We start from the raw sequence: 16,346 nt of genomic DNA, 5'->3' as shown, positions 1-16,346 counted from the left end.
TGAGAGCAAAGGAAAGTAATGAGCTCCTCCAAAGCCATCTTTTGATCCATCTTGGCACGGCCAACAAGCAGACACATTCAAGGGCCTGAAGGTTTTATATTAATAGAAGTGGCTCTGATGGAGAAGTAAAAGCCAGACTTGTGCTCTGAACATGCAGTTCTTCCAGAGCCTTTTAGAAACACAGGACAAGATAAAACCATAAATTGCAGGATAAGGGAACACGCTGATACCGGGAGCAAAGAGCAAGCTATGCTGCTATTCACACACACACACACACACACACACACACACACACACACACACACGCAGAGTTGTTCTTCACACTGGGTTTCTAAGTTGCAAAGAGAAGCCGAGTCCCTAGGAGCTGAGGCCCCCAGCAGATGAAAGAGGACTCAGAGCCCAGCCACCCTTTAGGGTGGTGCCTGGTCTGCCACGTGCTGGGAGATGGGAAGGAAGGGGATGTGGGAGCTGGGGCCCCAGTCAGACCATCCCCCAGGGCTCTAAGCCTGCATCTTCAGGGAGAGCCAGCAGCATCTGGCAACTTAGGCAGTGTCCCAGCCTTGCTGTGGACCAAGAGCACGCAACAGTCATTACCAAGTCTGCTTTCTGTCCCTGCAGGCAGCTCCGAGCCCACGACTGTGAGGATTTGCCCAGCCAGGAGGAAAGACAATCTACCAAGTGGGAGAAACTCTGTCCCACAGGCTTCTGTGTGTTCATGATGGGTGTGAGCTCACAGATGTGGGCCTGGGCCCACCCTCCATGGAGGAAACGAGACCTCCTTCTGGAAAGACAATGGCTGTGTGAGGACAGAGCGAGTTATGAAGGATACGGTGGTGCTGAGCCCCTTCAAGCTTTCTAAATGGCTGAAAGAAAGTGAAAGTGAAAGTCGCTCAGCATGTCCAACTCTTTGCGACCCCATGGACTATACAGAGTATATGGGATTCTCCAGGCCAGAATACTGGAGTGGGCAGCCTATCCCTTCTCCAGGGGATCTTCCCGACCCAGGAATCGAACCAGGGTCTCCTGCATTGCAGGTGGATTCTGTGCCAACTGAGCCATCAGAAATTGGTGCCAAAGTCCAAGCAGCCATTTGTGAGCCTGCCACTGGCCCTCGGGGTGGCAGGGTGTGGACCCTGCGCAGCTGGGACGCTCTGCGTTTACAGCGACTAACTGACCTGGCAGTCAGCTTCTTGTTCTGGAGAGCAGGGTTGTGCGCCATTTCCAGGGGCAGGTTATGACTCTGGAAGCCAAGAAGGAGAAGAGAAAGCAGGAGGTGTGGGTCACTGCTGGGCTGATGACAGCATGGCTACCAAGGCCACACCCAGAGCTCTCAGCGCCCTGGTCAAACCCCCTCACCTGAGCTGAGCTAAGTCTCTACTTTCTGCTCCCTTTAAAGAATGCAGCCAACACGTGGGACTTCTCTTCCCACTCATCCTGTTCACTTCATCCTGAGCCACCTCAGTCTCCAGGATTTCCAGACTCTGATCCCCAGCCTCGCTCTCTGGCCAGCCCCTGTATGTCTTGTCTGGTGAGATGCGCTCCTAGCCACCCAGCCCATGTGTGCTGGGGAGACCCAGAACACCTGGGCTGCCTGGTGCTGCGCCTTCAGATCTGCGGACCCATGTGCTGGGGTCCACAGCACAGAATTCTCAGTGACCACGGCCACACTGGAGTTTACTAACAAATGGCCAGAGGATGGGGAATCCTGGTTCACAGAGAAACCACAAGCCATGTTTTTCATATCACTGCTATCAGGAACTGTAAGATAAACATTATTAACCCTGAGAAAGAAAATAAACCCACACAGAGAGTCTCTTAGAGTCACCAGAGGGCTCGGCATACTGGTGACAAGTGATAACCCTGCCTCACGGTGGGAACAGCAAGGAGTCTTCATGTTCTCCCAGGCACTGAGTGGAGGGAAGGGAGGGAAATCCGTGAGGATTTGAACCACAAGCCCCTCCTCATACAGGCTTGTGGTTTGACCTCACACTATCCACACAGTTCAAAAAACCACCCCAAAGCAGAGACTCTGAAGTGGTACCCAGGGGCTGAACAGAAATGCTGCAGCCCTCTCTGGAAGAGCCTGCCTTCAATTAAGTAAGTTGCATCCCAGCTTTAGAGATGCTAACAGAATGAGCAGCAAATGCTGCAGCCCTCTCTGGAAGAGCCTGCTTTCAATTAAGTAAGTTGCATCCCAGCTTTAGAGATGCTAACGGAATGAGCAGCAGAGAATCAGTTAAGTAGGATGGCTCTAATTTATAAAGCGTTGGAAAGCAATAAAATGTACTGAAGATTAAAACTGCTTGAGCGTGTCTGACTAAGTCGGATGGTCAAGCAGCCCCTGCGGTCTCCCAAGGCTATCAGTGCCCTTACGACCAGCAGTGGACAGCAGTGCAGGCCAGAAGCAGAGAGAATAGTTTTCCTTTGGAATAGATGTAACCAAGGGAATTCCTCTCTGTGTTTGATTTCCATCCAGAGGCTGGCAGAGGAGAGAAAAAGCAAATGGCACAAAGAAAATACAAATACTAAGAACAATTGAATAGGGAGAGAGGGGTGGGGTGCGACAGGACACACCAGTCCACTGCCAGGAGCTGAGGGGTGGGGCGTGGGGGGTGGAAAGTGGAACCATCAAATCCATGGCATATCCTGCCCACCCCCCAGGACTTCTAAAAGGGGCTCCTCCGCGTCTCATATAGGTAGGGGAATGAAGCTCCCCAGAGGGATCATATCCTGTCTGGGAACCCATAGACAAAGCTCCAAAATGATTAAATGCAAGATGGTAGAGAATTATAAGCCACCTGGTCTGGACTAAGAGAGTCGGAGAAAAGAGAGTCCCACTTACGCTCAGAACTAAGGAAGGTTGCCCTCCCTGTCCCCTCCTCCTTCTTCCTTCTCCTTCTTCCTCTTCCTGTTCTTTTCTCAAAAAGAGTTTGCATACAGGAGGTGAACTCTGAGGCGGGCCTCAAAGGTCTCTGATGCCCACGGTCATTAATCTTTACTTCCTGCTTGGTATGCTGCGCGCAAGACTGCAGGCTTCTCGTCCCAGCCCTCCACAGCACCCTCGCTCCATGCAAGGGCTCACTGTGAGCCTGGCCACACTGCTTCCTGGTGGCCCCCTGCAGAGAGGTGTGGGTCTCAGTGGCACCCCCTCCAGGTGCCAGCCCCGGGGAGCACCAGGGCAGGAGGCGGAAGCACAGAACACACAGGTCAGGTAATGGAAGCCCAGTGCCCACAGTGGGCACAGGCCCCTCAAGAAGCCAGCTCTGTGCTCCCCCCTGGGGCTCTTTCTCCAACACTGAATCCTAGTCCTCCAAGTCCCAAACATCTGCCAGGCCTCATTCCCAGATACTTAATGACCATCTTCAAGTAACAATAAAAACCAGAACGGGGGCGATTATCAGTAACATTCCTATGAGTTAAGTTCATTCTAAAGGAAGAAAAAATAAACAGTGTACACAGATGCAGAGGCTATGAGTGACCAGGAGGGCCATGTCAGAGACCCCCTTCAGGGTCCACGCGGAATTCCATCGTTGGAAGCCTGGAAGGCCTGACCCCCACCCTACATGGAACCCTGAGACCCAGAAAAGGAAATGGTTTGCCCAAGATCATGGCTCCCATCAACAGCTAAGCTGGCGAAGAGCAGCTGCCCTGGCTTGCAGGCTGTAGACAGGGTGGTCTCTCCAGGCACTGGATGCTATTCCAGAGGTCAAGCCCCTTGCAGGGGTGGTATTTTATTTTTTTCCCTTGGTGTTTTATAAATTCTCAATGCTAATCTGCTGACCTCCCAGAATGCCTTTTACAGCTGAGCAAAATAAGCTGAAATATAGCCCCGGGTGTTCCTAAAAGGAATCTACATAGACCTCACTCCTAAAACCTCTCCAGACTTTCCTCCCCAAAAGCTCCAGTCCTGGGTACCCTTCTCTCAAAACATCCTGACTCAGACTCGTGGCCTTAAGAACTGTCAAAGGTCTGTCTACTTCTGCACAATCCTGACCCCACTCCTCCCAGAAAAGTCAGCCTGATTTCTGTCAAGCGGCAGGAGAACCTAAGCTTATGTAGGTTTCTCTTTGTGGTGGCTAGCTCAGGGCACGTCACATTCACGTCACCTGGGGCTGCCTTGCACCACTGAGCAGGTAGCCCCCAGCCCCACCAGGCTCCAGGGCCCCCCTGCATCCCAAGGCCATCCCTTGGAGGCCGAGGGGGGAGCCAGCGCAATCTGCCATCTGTGAGGACAGAACAGGACGAGAAACTCTGGGTCTTAGGTCTGCTTGTGGAGGTGGGGGAGGAAGACAGATGCAGAGAAAAGGGGCTGTGGAGGGGGCTGGCAGGGCAGGGAGGGGGAGGGAGGGGAGGAGACCAGCGGGGCAGTGAGAAGGCCGCACCACCCCCAAAGGACTCGTGCCAGGGGAGCCAGCAGAGATCGGCCTCCACCACTCACCCCGGAAACCCGAGCCACCCCGAGGGGCTCCAGACCCAGCACAGAGCGGGCGGGAGTGGCGCCGAGCCGCAGCCAGGGCCTCCCGAGCCTCCTCACGCCCTGCCCGCCCAGCTGCCTGGCTGCCCAGCCTTGGGTTTCCTCAGACTGTCGTGGCCTCCGTCTCCTCCTGGTGGCAGCCGCTTCCCATGCCCACCCTAGTCCCCAGCCAGCACCCTGGAGCTTCACTGTCCCGGCGCTTCTGGCCTCAAACAACCAGAGAAACCTGAGAGCAAACCAAGAGAGGCCCCCAGCGGCCCAGTCTCAGGGGTGCTCTCAACTCCCGCCTCCCTTGACCCACGAGGGGCTCCCACCTTTGACCCACGGGGTCAAGTTTTCACCCTCAAAATAATGGCACAGCTGGAACTGGAATGCTGACCTCCTGGAGCCCCTTCCCTGGCCTTTGGGTGCCCCCTGACCCCCACCGGGGCTGTCTTCTTGGGCTTCCACCATCTCTGCTGCTTGTGTGATGTTCTCAGGACTCACCCACCATGTGGCCTATTGGTCCAGCCCCAGCGGGGGCTGCAGTGATACTGTGACGGATCTGCTGTCTGCCCTGGGGCCTGTACGCACACCGAGGACCAGTTTAGAAGCCCAGCGGCCTTAATCCGAGGATTTTTTCTCACAGGAGATTTCTGGACGTGTGGATGGCAGCATTTTGGTCAACGGAGCCTTGGGGCCCCTTCAGATGCTCCTCGCCCAGCTCAGGGTTGCGCCAGCTTCCAGAAGCCGCAAGAGCAGCAGCGCCTCTCACCTCTCTTCTGGTGTCCTTCTCCATGGGCCACTGGTCAACACGACAGGGAAGAGCCCCATGGTGTGAGTGCGTGTGTGTTTGAGTGAGAGAGTGTGTGTGTGTGAGACTGTGTATGTGTGAGCATGTGTGTGTGAATGTGTGAGAAAGAGAGTGTGTGTATCTGTGAGTCTGTGTGTGCATGAATGTATGTGTGTATGTGTGTGTGAGTGTTTTTATGTGTGAGTGTGTGTGGGGGGGTGTGTGTGAATGTGTATGTGTACATGAGTGTGTGTGTGTGTTGTGAGAGTGTATGTGAGTATGTGTGTGTGAATGTGAGTGTGTATGACACTATGTGTGTGTGAATGTGTGTGTAAGTATGTGTACGTGAGTGTGTGTGTGTATTGTGAGAGTGTGAGTATGTGTGTGTGAGACTGTATGTGAGTGTGTGTGTGCGTGCATGTGTGAGTGTGTGTATGAGTGAGAGTGTGTGAGTCTGTGTGTGTGAATGTGTGAGACTGTATGTTTGTGAGTGTGTGTGTGTGTGTGTGTGTGTGTGTGTAGGGAGCCAGGGCTGAAGCCTGCCAGCCTGCCCAGGGAGGCTGCTCCATCTCCCCCGCCCCGCTCATATCAGGCAGCCTGTGAGAAACTCTTTCAACAAAATACTTGCTTCTTAGGAAGTGACAGACCTGAAGTGTGAGGCCTCAGGAGTGGGGCAGCGGGAGGCTGAGAAGAGCTGGAAGTAGCTGGAGCCTGGCACTTGCTTCCCAACCACGTCATGCCCTGGTTTCTACAGTGGTCCCTCCCTCGATTGCTCCACGTGGGCCGACTCCAGAATGCCAGGGAGGAGGCGGCTGCTCTAAAGGTGGGAGAGAAAGAAAAAAAGGGTTTGCAGGAAAACAATAGCTGTCATTTCTTGATGACTTCCTCTCAGGCCCTCGGAGCTCCTCCCACCACCAGCTGGGGCAGAAACTATGGTTATCATTATCCCCCATTTCAGATAAAGAACAAGAGACACAGAGAGTGGAGGGTGGAGGGGACTTGCCCAAACTCACAGAGCTCTTTGGTCATGGAGGCAGGTCTTGAACAGGAGGCCAGACTGACCACCAGACCAGTTACCATTGCCACCAGACCCTTGCACCTTGGACCCCTCACCCTTCAGCCCCTGTCCCTGTCCTGGATAGACTGTCTACTAAAGGACTCCAAATCCTCCTGAGTGGGAGATAGATGGGCCCCAGACTGAGCCGCTGGAGTTCATCCCCTGTGGACAGATATTCCAAAGTAGTACGAGAAAAGGGAAGCTGAGCTCTGGCCAGAGAGGAGATAAAAGACCACATATTCCTCGTTGTTGAAGTAAAGGAGACCTTCCCAATTGTATACATGCAGAAAGCCTCCTGGAAGGTCAAAAAGGGACACCACCCCATAGTAGGTGATGTCAACCTACCCATAGGCCTCTTCACTAGAATCTGTCTTGGCTAAGAGATGCCCATGTACACATTGGAAGGACTCTGAGATATACCAAGTACAACTCAGAACCAGGCAAAGCAAGATGATTGGCCAAAGGAAACCTGGAAGAAATGCCCCATAAAAGTGATTCAAATGACCACAAGGATGTGGCTGTCTCCGAGCCCACATGTGTGTCTATCCATGTGTACTGTAGTCCTTGCCTCCTAATAAACACTCTACTTGCTTCACTACTTTCCATCTCTATGCAGAAACCCATTACTACACAGCGGTTGGGCCAGGGCCTTGTCACTGGCTCCTGGTCCCTGGTGGCCTGGTGGCTAGGATTCAGCATTCTCATTGCTGTAGCCTGACTTAGCTCCATGGCCTGGGAACCTGCTTCAAGCCGGCCAAGGCTGCCGAGATCATTCCCCCCACCCCAAGTGCCTCCCTGCCCCCAGACGCAGCTCCACATGGTTAATGTGAAGGTCAGTTCTGTCTCTGGCCAGACTGTAAGCTCCTTACGGCTGGAGACATCACATGCTTGCTGAGACCCAGAGGCCTGCATTTCCCAGACAAGCTTAATCCCGAATAATCTGGGCCAATGTCAAATCCCGTACTTGTAGCTGGTCCCCACACAGAAGAAAAGAACAAGGCCAGGCTTCTGGACAGTCCAGAAGTGAAATGATCCCTTGGGAAGGGTTGAGTGGATTTTAATGAAACTAGGGGTGGTGTGGGGGTGGGGGAAGCTGTGGACATACGGGCTGAATGCCATCTGGCTCCCAAAGAGTAAGAAAATGCTGTCTGTGATAAAGTTGCAGGAGGCCTTCACATCTGTTTATCTGATCCTCACACGAGCTCTGTGTGGTGATGAGCCTTCACAGATGCTCCCCCACCCCTGCAGCATCCTTGGGCTGAAATACAGGCTGGGGTTTCCTAACCAAGTAAGTTTGGGGAATACCAAGTTAGAGGTGTAGGTTTCTTAACTGTGGGGTTTCTCAGGGCCTTTAAAAAGATAAATGCTCACTGGTCATTTGTAAGAGGATAAGGTAATATGAGAAGTTCTCTGGTGGCTCAGACGGCAAAGAAGCTGCCTGCAAAGCAGGAGACGTGGGTTCGATCCCTGGGTCAGGAAGATCCCCTGGAAAAGGGAATGGCAACCCACTCCAGTTTTCTTGCCTGAAGAATCCCATGGACAGAGGAGCCTGGTGGGCTACATACAGCCCATGGGGTCACAAAGAGTCGGACACGACTGAGTGGCTAACACTTTCACTTTCAAGGTAGTACGAATCTTCCCAGGTGGCTTAGTGGTAAAGAATCTGCCTGGCATTGCAGGAGATGCAGGAGATACAGCTTTAATCCCTGGGTCAGGAAGATCCCCTGGAGGAGGAAATGGCAACCCACTCCAGCTTTCTTGCCTGAAAAATTCCATGGACAGAGGAGACTAGCGGGCTACAGTCAATGGGGTCTCAAAGAGTCGGACACGACTGAGCAGGCATGCACTGTCCGTTCAATGACAGTGACGTGAAGGCAGTATGAAGATTCAGAAGGTTCCCAAAGGGATGTGACCAGGGAGCAAGCCCGTTATTGCTGAGTATCTCAAGGGAACCCACTTAGAGAAACACTTCCTAGAGCACCATAATTAGTCCTGATCCTACACAGAGGCTCCCTAAACCATCATCCCTGTGCAGCAGCAGACGGGGTCCCTGCAAGGAAGGCACAGACTTCCTGAGGTTTCATATCCTCACGTCCCCAGCACGTTCAACCCAATCCCCCCACCCCACCCAACTTTGTCCCCTGGCTTTAGTCCATCCTTGAGCTTGTTTACAATCTGCGGGCACGTTTACTTTCCGGAAAGTCACCCCAGATGAGCCAGTGGAAGAAAAGAACAAGGCCAGGCTTCTGGACAGTCCAGAAGTGAAATGATCCCTCGGGAAGGGTTGAGTGGATTTTAATGAAACTAGGGGTGGTGTGGCGGTGGGGGAAGCTGTGGACATATGGGCTGAATGCCGTCTGGCTCCCGAAGAATAAGAAAATGCTGTCCATGATAAAGTTGCAGGAGGCCTTCACATCTGTTTATCTGATCCTCACACGAGCTCTGTGTGGTGATGAGGACAAATATTACTGCCATTTGCTGGTTCTAGAAACTGAGGCTCCGAGAGAGTCATGGTCCCTGCAGGGTCACACAGCCTTTGTGGAAATATCCAGAAGCACTTTGAAGCTGGGACTGTTGCGCCTTCATTGGCCCCATTTCCAGCTTGTTTGTTGTGCTGTTTCCTTCAAGGGGGTCTAAGCAAACGTGCTCTTGCTGAGGGTGGGGACTGTGAGGAGTGCTCACTCAGGCATGAGAGTGCCCCCTTGCACCCACTGCCTGAGCAGGAAGATCTGTCTGGAAGCCACAGGTGCGAGCTCCCTCTCCAGGAGCTGCCCGCTAAGCCACGTGAGGCCACGGAACCCCCAGCTGCCCGCAATTTCTACGTTAGCCAAACCTTCTGCCTGCCCAGGCGCCCGGGAGCACTCTGGGTCCCAGTGTTTGAGAGCCCAGGTTTGACTGCACTCCAGCCCTGCTGGAGCCACTGCCTTGCTCTCTGAATCTCCACCCTCTGAGCGAGGTAAGTGACCCCACCCTGCCTGCTCGGCGGCCCAGAGACTGCACAGGGCTGCCCGGGGCTCCTGAAGTGTCCTCTTTGCTGCTGCTGCCCTGGGGCCCTTGGTCTCAGGATAGCTGACTCCCGGCTTCTCAGAGAACGCAGTTCCAAATTCTCTATTGGATGTCTCACAACCAGCGAGGGCAGGCCCATGGAACTCTGAGCTGCTTTTCCCTAAGGGTGGACGTGGAACCAAGCCCTGGATGAGGAACGGAGACCAGCTGGATGGCGGGGACTGACTCTGCTCCAAGGAGCCTCTTCTCTGGGTCCTCACACGCCACCAGATGGGGCCCAAAGGGGCTTAAGGGGACGAATGTGGACACCGTGCAGAAATTGGAGGCTGGCAGGCAGGGCTCAGTCCTCAGCTGCCCCAGCCAGCTCACGCAGTCCACCCAGAGAACACCATGGCCCCCAAGTCCACTGTCACCTCCGTTTGCTTCCTGGACCGGCGCGTGCGGGTCTTAATGATCTGAACGCGCAGAGCCCAGGTCCTGGCTGTCCTTGAAGGGCACCCTGCTCCCCAGCATGTCTATCTGCACAATTTAGATTTCTTCGGAGGTGGGGGTTCCTGCTCAAGGCGATGTAGAGACAGAGTCCGAGATGGCCTCAAGCTGAGTCTCCAGCCTCCCTCAGCCCAAGTGGGCCTGAGAGAAGCTGGTGCAGATGGAAGCTGATGGAGCTTTCTCCAAGAAACCCCGAGGGGCTGGAGCTGCAGGGCTGACATGACAGCTTCAGGGTGCACAGGGCCACGGCTCCCCTCCGCACTCGGGCCGTCGGCCGGGCTCCCTCCTCTCGCCTGGGGGAGCGGGCATGGTTTGGGGGACCATCTCTCCCCACCAGCCTGCCTCCACCCTGTCTCAGGCTTGACTGTTGGTGCAGTGGTGGGTTAGCTCAGTGTTCCTGAGCATTGGCGGCAGGGCCGCAAGGCCCTCAGGAGGCTAATTATGTGGTCGATAGGAGGGGTTCTGTGGTGAACGGAGTTTGGGAAACAGGCTAATTTGTTACAGAACTTCTCAGAGCCTGTGTGTTCAGGAGAGTACCATTACTAGCGCAGGATCCCGGGTTCGTTTCTTCTGCTATGAAGCTTCCAAGGAAGGGAGGGAAATTTGAGGAGGCCAGCAGAGTCCTGCAGGGCAGGAGCGAGAACACAGACGGTCCAGGAGTGCCGCAGACTTGGCTGAGGACGGTGCGGACTGCGGTGTGGCCGGTGCATTGCTCTGTGGGCTGAATCTGCAAGGCACAGATGGAGGGTCTCCCTGGATTCCGCTCACTCTCTACTGCCGCCTGCCTACCACCCGCAAGACCCCTTCACCATCCCTCCATATCCTACCCAAGGCTGACCTCTTCTCTCCCCTCTGCTGGCACTGTAGTCCAAGCCACCTGGACACACAGTAGCCCCCAAAGTGGTCTCCTGGCTTCCGCTCCTGCGGCCCTGGAGGTCAAGTCAAACCCCTGCTCCAGACTCTGTCAAATCCAGAGAAATATCACAAGTCCTTCCCTGGCTCAAAACGCTTGCTGGCCGCATGCCTTCCCGGCTCCTCCCCACTGCTGCTTGTCAGCCACGTGGGTCTTTCTTTCCAGCCACCAAGCACACCAAGCTCATTCCAGCCCAGAGTATCAGCCAGGCTGCCCCCTTGCCCAGCAAGCTCCCCCTCTTCTTCCAGCTGCTTCTCTCTATTCGCATCTCAGCTGGAAGGTCAAGACCATCCTTGACTCACCCACCAGCCACCAAACACTCCTCACCCTGAGTGAGCGGTCTCTACGGCGTTTATCCTGATGCCAGTTTTCCTCTTATTTGCATTTGAGTGTGTTTGTCCCCATCCTGTGCTGAAATCAGTGCCTGGCACACGGTGGACACTTGTCAGAGGGACACTGGTCAGTGACCTCTCCCGACCTCAATTCCTCCTCTGAAAAGTGGGTCCCCAGAAGATCTCCAAGTCTCCTGTCTGTCCACCGGCTCATCCAGACCCCATATTTGCCAGTTAAACGCCAGCTTGACCTTGTCCCCAAAGGCTTTATTTCACTTTTGCAGCAGTTCAGGGCAAAGGGGAGGGGAGGTTGGGGAGGGGGGAAGGGATCCCCAGAAAATGCCCAAGTGGCAAAGCTCTCGGAAAGGAAGACCTTCTGAGTCCAGGAGCCAGTGTATCCTTTCCTGAGCCAGCTCTCACGCGGGCTGCAGGCCAGAGTCAGACCACCCCTGTGCTGAGCCCATCATGGCTGCTCAGTGACACACGGCAGCAGGCTGGGGGAAGCTGGGCCCACCCAGTTCTTTCCACGAGAGACAGGAAGCTCAGAGAAATCAGACCCCGTCCATCTGCCCAGCCAGGACTGAAGCTGGGACAAACCTCCCTCGCATTCAAGGCTGCCCTTGGCTGCCTTCTTCCTCCCTCCGGGTGGCCTTTGATAACCCTTTCACCCAGGATGACCGTATTGTTTAAACAGGAACGCTTTGATCAGAGCTATTAATAATCATGCCAGGACCACAGGCATACATCAGGACTGCTCCTGGCAAACTAGAGCATGATGTGTACGTGTGCTCAACCGTGTCCAACTCTTTGCGACCCCAAGGACTGTAGCCTGAAGGCTCCTCCGTCCATGGGATCTCCCAGGCAAGAATACTGGAGTGGGTTGCCATTTCCTTCTCCAGGGGATCTTCCTGACCCAGGGACCAAACTCGTACCTCTTGTGTCCCCTGTATTGGCAGGTGGATTTTTTACCACTGCCAATTTTTAACCTGGGTGGGTTTTTTACCTGGGTGGATTTGTGCTTCCCTGGTGGCTCAGATGGTACAGAATCTGACTGCAATGCAGGACACTTGGGTTTGACCCCTTGGTTGGGAAGATTCACCTGGAGGAGCGCATGGCAACCCACTCCGGTATTCTTGCCTGGGAAACCCCTTCAACGGAGGAGCCTGGTGGGGCTGCAAAGAGTTGGATCCAACTGAACGACTAACACTTTCACCTGGATAGAGTCACACTGTTTTTAACCCCATTTCACCAGATTAAAAGTCCCAAAATAAAAGGCAAAGGCAAAGGGCCCAGTATGTGCCTGCTGCTGCTGCTGCTAAGTCGCTTCAGTCGTGTCCGACTCTGTGCGACCTCATAGATGGCAGCCCACCGCCCGCTGTCCCTGGGATTCTCCAGGCAAGAACACTGGAGTGGGTTGCCATTTCCTCCTCCAATGCATGAAAGTGAAAAATGAAAGTGAAGTCACTCAGTCGTGTCCGACTCTTCGCGACGCCATGGACTGCAGCCACCAGGCTCCTCCGTCCATGGGATTTTCCAGGCAAGAGTACTGGAGTGGGGTGCCATTGCAGTCTGTGCCTAGATTCTGCAAATCGTCAGCAGTGGGGGAGGGGAAGGGAGATTGGGAACTCAGGTTACAGAGGCCAGGCCTGGGCGGCAGTGAGGCCAGGCGGGCTACAGGGGCCCTGGGCACCCCACCTCCTCCACCCTCAGTGAGGGGTGGCTCAGAGGGCAGACTACAAAGAGCCGGAGGGCTCTGAAGGGTGGGCAGCCAGCAGCCCCGCTGCGCCTCCCTCACTGCAGTTCCTTAGTATTTGTCAGGGAGGCGACGTCCGTAAAACCGAGCCGCCGCAAGAGCCCCGGAGAGCCCGGAGCTGAATGCCCTTGACACAGGCGCACACGCCCGCCCCAGCCCCAGGCCCCAGCCTCATGGCGTCAGCAGAATGTTCTGGGAAACACTCCTGAAGCATTCTTCTGGCTTAGATGACCCTTGACCCGGAAGCTGAATCACAGCCATTATGTTTATATTCGATTTGAATTTAATTTTATTTTAACCTTTCTTTCTCTCACCAAAGGACCCCAGTTTCTCTCAGGATGACCTCAAGACCGACTGACGTGACCTCTTGTTTTTCCACTGGCTTACTTGATTTTACTGGTTTTTCTATGGTTTGACTGTCTGCACTTGACGGGTCTGTGATTGTTCTGATCGAACTCTTGGAGTTTTCTGAGTGTTTTCACAGAGGGGGCATGTCTAGCATAGAGGCAGCTCCAACCCCACCTGGACTCTGAAGTGGAGCCTATGTCAGGGGCTGGTCATGGTTCTTTCCAAGAAGCTCATTCCTGGGTCCCCTGTGCACCCTGTGTTAGAGAGCCTCCACGGGGGCTGTAGACCTCAGAGCCCCCGAGGTGTTTAAGAGGAAATGAGATTCATGGGGGCCATGATCTGGTCGTTATGGAGACTGACCCATTCCATGGTGCTCAGTGATCATAGTCCTGGTGATTTCACTGTTATTCCCCAACAGCACATACTTATTGCGGTCCTGCAGTGTCGGGCCCTGTTCTAGGCACGGGAACAACAGAGAACAAACGCAGCTGGGTGCCTGCCCCCGTGGACCTTACATTCTAATGTGGGAAGTAGGCATTCACTGCTGCTGCTGCTGCTGCTGCTAAGTCGCTTCAGTCGTGTCCGACTCTGTGCGACCCCATAGACGGCAGCCCACCAGGCTCCCCCGTCCCTGGGATTCTCCAGGCAAGAATTCTGGAGTGGGTTGCCATTTCCTTCTCCGATGCATGAAAGTGAAAAGTGAAAGTGAAGTCACTCAGTCGTATCTGACTCTTAGTGACCCCATGGACTGCAGCCCACCAGGCTCCTCCGTCCATGGGATTTTCCAGGCAAGAGTACTGGAGTGGGGTGCCATTGCCTTCTCCGTAGGCATTCACAGATAGGTATAAAGTATATAAAGGCAGGAGGAGTAGGGGACGACAGAGGGTGAGATGGGTGGATGGCATCACTGACTCGATGGACATGAGTTTGAGCAAGTTCCGGGAGTTGGTGATGGACAGGGGAGCCTGGCGTGCTGCAGTCCACAGGGTCACAAAGAGTCGGACACGACTGAGCGACTGCACAGCAATATACTATGATGCAAGGCAGTGGGAAATTTAGTACAGAAAAGTAAAGCTGAGTGAGGAGGTGGGGAGTGGCTGGAAGTCCAGGGACAGCACTGTTTCAGCGATGGAGTCAGGAGAGACTCTTTGAGCAAAGACCAGTGAGAGGGCCAGACACAAGCACCCCTGGGGGGCAGAGTCCCCGGAGGGAGGAAGAGCAGGGGAGAGGTAGGGGAGGGGTAGACCTGCCTGACATTCTCAACACAGGGGAGGCTCTGAAGCTTGAGAGAAAGGAGGCAGAGGGTGAAAGGGGCTGGAGGCAGCCAGGCAGCGGCCAGTGGCCAGTGGCCAGTCACAGACCTCACTGGCCACGGGCAAGGGCTTCAAGCTCCCAGCCAAGCTAATGTGTGCCTGAGGCATTGCACAAGCCTGGCACACGATAGACAACAAGCAGAGGGTGATGCCAGCGACAACAAGCATGTATGCTTGGCAAATGTTCCCTCTCTTCTTATCTGCATGTTGGCTGGGAGCCGGCAGGGATACCAGGGGTGAGACATCCCACCAGGACTCTCTTCAATACTTGTGCAACTTGGGACCTCCCTGGTGACCCAGCGGTTAGAACTTCGAGCTGCCAATGTAGGGGGCTCAGGTTCAATCCCTGGTTGGGTAACTAAGATCTCACACGCTGGGTGGTGTGGCCAAAAATTTTAGAATAATTTAAAAAAAAAGAAAGCACTTAAAAAAAAATAGTTGTGCAAACTCTGCTCGGGGCACTTTCCCATCTGTGTTCTCATCTTGCCTTTAGGGCAACCCTGTGCGGTCAGTGGGCAGGGTGTTGTGATGCCACTTACATTCGTTACTTAACTTTCACAAGCCTCAGTTTCATCATCTGTAAAATGGGGAGAATACCCACTCCCAGAGAAGCACCTTGTGGACTGGATGATTTAAAATGGGAGGGGAAGCCATAGGGAAACTCTAACCAAATCTAAGCTGAAATAATCTCCATTTCACAGATGATGAAACTGACACTTGAGCTCAAGTGCCCACAGTTGCTTCTGTTTCTACTCACCTTCCGTGAATAGATCCGTTTTGATCCAGATGTCTGAGTCAGTGGCTACAAGTAGATAAGCCTGGTGTTTGGTGATAAAAGCAAAGTCCTGTCTTCCTCTGAGATCATGAACTGAGAGATAGAGGAGTGAGTTTGCCAATAGTTATAAGTCAATGATTTTCTAAGTATCAGAAAGCTAGAGAAAAGCTTCATGGGTCTTTGCCTAGAGAGTGTATGTAGACTTCACCACAGGCCCAGCGTCTACACAGGTCTTCTCTGCCTCTTCTAAAGACACTCTCAGGAAAGGGTCTGAAACTCACCTGAAACATCAGTAGCATGTATGAGCACGTGCCTTGGGAAAATGCATGCTTCACAGAAATGAAAGAGTGGATTGCTGCTACTGCTAAGTCACGTCAGTCGTGTCCAACCCTGTGCGACCCCATAGACGGCAGCCCACCAGGCTCCCCCGTCCCTGGGATTCTCCAGGCAAGAACACTGGAGTGGGTTGCCATTTCCTTCTCCAATGCATGAAAGGGAAAAGTGAAAGTGAAGTCGCTCAGTCGTGTCCGACCTTCAGCGACCCCGTGGACTGCAGCCTACCAGGCTCCTCCATCCATGGGATTTTCCAGGCAGGAGTACTAGAGTGGGGCGCCATTGCCTTCTCCGAAAGAGTGGATTAGGACTCTCTAAAAATATGTATTGAACAAACACAAACAGTTAAAAACTATTTTTAAAATATATCTTTTGATAGAAATTAGACAAGTGGTTGTCTCTGGGACAGGTGGAAATAGACCAATAAAGGACATGAGGCAAGCTTTGGGAGTTAACGAAATGTTCTACATTTTGTTAGAGGTGGTAGTTATTACACGTCTAAGTGTAACTGTTGAAACTCATCAAACTGTACAACTAAAGTTTATATATGTAATATACATAACCTTCTTCAATAAAAAAGAGTATTGAAAAAAAGATTACTTTTTCCCATAGCAACAAAAATGTAAAGAATAAATAAATCTGAGGATGTGTGAATTTTTAATGGCGAACAGTATAAAACAATATTAAGAGCAATGGAAGAAATTAAATAGAGAGAGATGCCAAGCTCACGGATTGTTGTTGTTTAGTCACTAAGCTGTATCCGATTCTTTGCAACCACATG

Source organism: Bubalus kerabau, chromosome 21 (assembly GCF_029407905.1).
Source record: "Bubalus kerabau isolate K-KA32 ecotype Philippines breed swamp buffalo chromosome 21, PCC_UOA_SB_1v2, whole genome shotgun sequence".
NCBI lineage: Eukaryota > Metazoa > Chordata > Mammalia > Artiodactyla > Bovidae > Bubalus > Bubalus kerabau.
This window is presented reverse-complemented; position numbering follows the sequence as displayed.